Source organism: Bison bison, unplaced genomic scaffold (genome assembly GCF_000754665.1).
Source record: "Bison bison bison isolate TAMUID 2011002044 unplaced genomic scaffold, Bison_UMD1.0 scf7180017864180, whole genome shotgun sequence".
Classification (NCBI taxonomy): domain Eukaryota; kingdom Metazoa; phylum Chordata; class Mammalia; order Artiodactyla; family Bovidae; genus Bison; species Bison bison.
In genome coordinates, this window is record NW_011494752.1 from 2629949 (window position 1) to 2635652 (window position 5704).

The window sequence follows — 5704 nt, forward strand, 5'->3', positions numbered from 1 at the left end:
CCCTTGATTGTTGCCCTTATTTCACCCTGCACTACACTCTTTTCCTTAGTCTGAAATATATCCTCTTCACTTTTCACTATAAAATAGCTTTGAGAACTATTCTCATCATTTTCTGATGTCCCTCATATAACTCCTGGCCACAGTGATAGTTCTAAGAGAAAGGCACCATGACTAACAGCCAAGCAGATTTTTCCCTGAGCTTTTAAACATGGGTGCTAAATTCATCTCTTCCACACTCAAAAGGTGTTGACCCTCCATCAATAAATAGCTTTAAATATAAATTTCGACTCCCTACTTTAATATTTTGATAATCCAGTCAACTGCTTGATGATGTCAGTAAATTATATTGGGGCAATTGGCTAATCATTTATGGGGGGAAAAAATGTTAGAAAGGCCCAACCCCTTCTCATCTTACAGGAAAGTTAAACTCAGACCTTTTCCCCCCTCCCCCACCCCCATGGCACACATTATGCAGGATCCCAGTTCCCTAACCAGGGATCAAACCCGTGCTTCCTGCATTGGGAACTGAGAGTCACCCACTGGACCACCAGGGAAATCCTTCACATAGACTATTTATTAAGTATCAAAAACAAAACTGAAGGGACTTCCTGGTGGTCCAGTGGTTAAAAACTTACCTGCCAGCGCAGGGGACCTGAGTTCGATCCCTGGTCCAGGAAGATCCCACAAGCCACGGAGCAACTTAAGCCCGGGCACCACAGCTATGAAGCCCACCCACTTAGAGCCTGTGCTCCACAAGAGAATCCACTGCAATGAGTAGCTCCTACTTGCCTCAACTAGAGAAAACCTAAGAGTAGCAATGCCCCAGTACAGCCATAATTTTTTTTTTTTTTAATTAAAGAAGTACTAGAAGGAAAGTCTTGAGTTACAGGATAGCCATCCTAAACACATCCCCGAGGGTGGCGTTGTCCAAAGAATGGAAAATGAGCCCTTTTATCAGAACCTGAACAAAAAAAAAGGTCAAGCTCTTTTTGTCGCAGTTCTCACCTTAAGAAATTGGAGAAGGGGACGTGTGGAAATCGATGTAAATACAAAGGAGAGTTCAAGTAACACAAGAAATATCAGTGTCTTGGTTACAACATAATTTTACAAAATGCTTCCAAAGGGGAAAGTAGGCAAAGTGTTCAATCCCTGGGTTGGGAAGATCCCCTGGAGTAGGAAAGGGCAATCCATACCAGTATTCTTGTCTAGAAAATTCCATGGACGGAGGAGCCTGACAGGCTACAGTCTGTGTGGGACAGCAAAGAGGCAGACACCACTGAGCACGTACACACACGGAGGCAAAGTGTGCAATCGCTCTATTTTTCACAACTACATGTAAATCTATAATATCACAAAAAAAGTTACATACAAAGCTGCCTATTAAAGCTTCTATAATAATAAACTGAAAGTTACCTAAATGTCCAACAAGAGACATCTGGTAAAGCAAATTATGGTACAATGAGGAATACCAAGTGCTCACTAAGAACGACCATGCAGGGACTTCCCTGGAAGTCCAGTGGTTAAGACTCTGAGGACTTGCCTGGTGGCACAGTGGATGAGAATCCGCCTGCCAGTGCAGGGGATTTGGGTTCCATCCCTGGTCTGGGAAGATTCCACATGCCATGGAGTAACAAAGCCCAAGTGCCAGAACTACTGAGCCTGAGCTCTAGAGCCCTCGAACTCCAACTACCGAGCCCACACACCAACTGCTGAGGAAGCCCTTTGCTCCAAGGCCCACGTGCAGCAACTACTGAAGCCTGATACCTAGAGCTCATGCTCTGCAATAGCAGAAGCCACTGGAATGAGAAGCCCATGCAATGAAGAATAACCCCCACTCGCTGCAATTAGAGAAAGCCCGCACAGAGAAAAGACCCAGGGCAATTAAAAACAAAAAAAAAAACCTCATTCCGGTGCAGCAGGCGTAGGTTCAATCCCTGGTCAAGGAACAAAGATCCCACTTGGCACACAACCAAAAGATTTAAAAAAAAAAAATCATTTAGATTATTTGACTTGATATTAAGTGAAGAAAGCAAGTTGCAAATCAAAGGTGAAATCCCTGTCTGATGTGTATGCATTTGCTTACAAAATGAATCTTGGGAAAGTGGGAGAAAAGCATATAAACCTTTGGAAAGAAAAAAATCAAAAATGTTTCCCTTCAGAAACCAAAAGTTCTCTCTTGATCATTAATGCACTTGCTAACTAAAAAGACTCCAAGTGAATTCAGTCCTTGACTCCTCATTCCTTAAGCTGCTGACATTCTAGGAGATGAAAATTCTAGTTCTAATAAACTTAGTGTTTATATACGCTTAAACCCTTTAGAGATTATAGTGATTTCCTACACATATGAAACATTGCTTAGATACATAAGCGCGTGTGTGCCAAGTTGATTCAGTCATGTCTAACTCTGCAACCCTATGGACTAGCCAACCAGGCTCCTCTGTCCATGGGACTTGCCAGGCAAGAATACTGGAGTGGGTTGCCTATGCCCTCCTCCAGGGGTCTTCCTGACCCAGGAAAACAAAATATATTTAAATAAAATTATTTAAAAAAACAATTTCTTACCAGGTCCACCCCAGAACTACTGACTTTTTAAAAAGCACTTGTTTTAACAAGCACTCCACCTAATCATGATGGAGAACCAATGCAATGTGCATTGAAAGGCCTTACTGTAAGTTGCAGCAAAATGTCAGTTGCTTTTCTCTGGATAATGAGATTTGGGTGATTTTTGTTTTCTTCTTTGTATCTTCCTATGGTTGACAAAAATAGTAAATATTACATGTTCTCTTTCAAAATGAAAGTAACTTTATATGTATTTTTCTGCTTCTGAAAATAATGTGAACTCCCAGGTTGCTCAGTGGTAAAGCATCTGCCTGTGAATGCGGATGTAAGAGATGTAGGTTCCATCCCTAGGTCAGAAAGATACCTGGGAAATTTCATGGACAGAGGAGCCTGGCAGGTACAGTCCATGGGGTCGGCTGCGACTGAGTGACTGAGCACGCATGTACAAGTAATGTATGGGTTCTGGTTCTAATATGATGCTGAACTGTTAGCGCTCCAGGAATTGCCCTCAGGGCTTTTTCTCTTTCACTCAGGGGCTGCACCCTTGCAAATCTCAGCAGGATGTCTGCAGGGTGTATTGAAAACTGTGATGGTTAACTGTGTGTGTCAACTTGACTGGGTTAAGGCATGCCCAGATAGCTAGTAAAATAGAACTTCTGAATGTGTTCTGTGAGGGTGTCTCTGGAAAAGATCAGCATCTGAATCAGTAGGCTGAGTTAAGATGATTCCCACCAATGCAGGTGGGATCAACCACTCCACTGAAAAGAACAAAAATGTCGGGGGTGTGTGAATTTGCTCTCTCTGAGCTGAGGTGTCTGTTTTCTGCCCTCGGACCTCCATACTCCTGGTTCTCCACCCATGGGACTCAAACTGAATTACACCCCAGCTTTCCCAATTCCCCAGGTTGCAAATGGCAGATTGTGGGACTTAGCCTCCATAATTATGTGAGCCAGTTCCTATAATAAATCTCTTAAATAAATATATATACATCCTATTGGTTCTGTTTTTCTGGAGAATCCTGCCTATACAAGCTCCAAAGTCCATTTGGTACCGAAAGAACCGAAAATAACCTAGGAGAGTGGATGTGGCAGCTTTGGTTCTGAATGCTGCAGAGAAGATCACATGGACATGAAAAGAAATGCAAAAAAAACTACCGCGAGGGGTGACTGCTTAATCCCAGGCCTTGCAGGTTAGTTTTTCTAGGTTTGGACCCAAGGCTTCTGTTGAAACCATGCTCCACCAGATCATTGGTCAGGCCAAGAAGTATTCTAGCTTGATCCCCCTCTTCATATTTATTGGGCCAGGATGTACTAGAACAGCATCATATGTCACGTGCCTGGCATTGTTCAATCCCGTTGTCAGCTGGGACAGAAAGAATAACCCAGACCTCTGGAACCAGCTGGGACCTAATCAGTACAAGTTCAACTCTGTGAGTGTAGATTACAGCAGACTGAAGAAAGAAGGTCCAGACTTCTAAATGAAGCATTTCACTATGAAGTTGCTTAGAAGGAAGGTCTTCCAGAAGCCATTCACACAATTCCATCTAACCAGGAAATACTTGCCCTCTAAATGCACAAAACCATGTTAGTGTATTGTGTTGGAGTTTACACTGATTAATAAGTAGTCTGAAACTTAAAAAAAAAAAAAATACAATGAGGGGCTTCCCTGGTGGCTCAGCAGTGAAGAGTACATCTGCTAATGCAGAAGACACAGTTTCCACCCCTGATCTAGGAAGATACCTCGTGCCGAGGAGCAACTCAGCCCATGTGCTACAACCACTGAGCCTGTGCTCCAGAGCCCGGGAGCCATGACTACTGAACCCAAGTGCCACAACTACTGAAGTCCGAGTGCTCTGGAGCACATGCTCTGCAACAAGAGAAGCCACCTCAATGAGGAGCCCACACACCATACCTAGAGAGTAGCCCCCACACCTAGAGAGTAGCCCCCACTCTCCACAACCACAGAAAATCTGATCACAGCAACCAAGACCCAGCACAGCCAAAAATAATTTTAAAAAAATTTTTAAGGCAATTTTCTTTTTTAAATCTACAATGCAGGGGACTTCCCTTATGATCCAGTGGTTAAAACTCCATGCTCCCAATGCAAGGGACCTGATATCCATCCTTGGTCAGGGAATTAGAGTCTGCATGCCCTAAGAGCCCATTATGCCAAGACTAAAGATCCTGCATGCCACAGTGAAGACCGGGCACAGCCAAATTAAAACAAAAGCTACAATGAGGTATCACACTGGTCAGAATCAGATCAGATCAGTCACTCAGTCATGTCCGACTCTTTGCGACCCCATGAATCGCAGCACGCCAGGCCTCCCTGTCCATCACCAACTCCCGGAGTTCACTGAGACTCACGTCCATCGAGTCGGTGATGCCATCCAGCCATCTCATCCTCTGTCATCCCCTTCTCCTCCTGCCCCCAATCCCTCCCAGCATCAGAGTCTTTTCCAATGAGTCAACTCTTCGCAAGAGGTGGCCAAAGTACTGGAGTTTCAGCTTTAGCATCATTCCTTCCAAAGAAATCCCAGGGCTGATCTCCTTCAGAATGGACTGGTTGGATCTCCTTGCAGTCCAAGGGACTCTCAAGAGTCTTCTCCAACACCACAGTTCAAAAGCATCAATTCTTTGGCGCTCAGCCTTCTTCACAGTCCAACTCTCACATCCATACATGACCACAGGAAAAACCATAGCCTTGACTAGACGAACCTTTGTTGGCAAAGTAATGTCTCTGCTTTTGAAAATGCTATCTAGGTTGGTCATAACTTTTCTTCCAAGGAGTAAGCGTCTTTTAATTTCATGGCTGCAGTCACCATCTGTACTGATTTTGGAGCCCAGAAAAATAAAGTCTGACACTGTTTCCACTGTTTCCCCATCTATTTCCCATGAAGTGGTGGGACCGGATGCCATGATCTTCGTTTTCTGAACGTTGAGCTTTAAGCCAACTTTTTCACTCTCCACTTTCACTTTCATTAAGAGGCTTTTGAGTTCCTCTTCACTTTCTGCCATAAGGGTGGTGTCATCTGCATATCTGAGGTTATTGAGATTTCTCCCGGCAATCTTGATTCCAGTTTGTGTTTCTTCCAGTCCAGCGTTTCTCATGATGTACTCTGCATAGAAGTTAAATAAACAGGGTG

The 5704-nt window shown here is 43.8% G+C and overlaps 2 pseudogenes; both read left to right on the plus strand.

Annotated features, from left to right (window-relative positions):
- The first annotated feature begins 3790 nt into the window (after positions 1-3790).
- Positions 3791-4036, plus strand: LOC104990508 (annotated as a pseudogene).
- Positions 4037-4051: 15 nt separating this feature from the next.
- The window catches only part of LOC104990813, a 4018-nt pseudogene continuing 2365 nt past the window's right edge, over positions 4052-5704 (plus strand).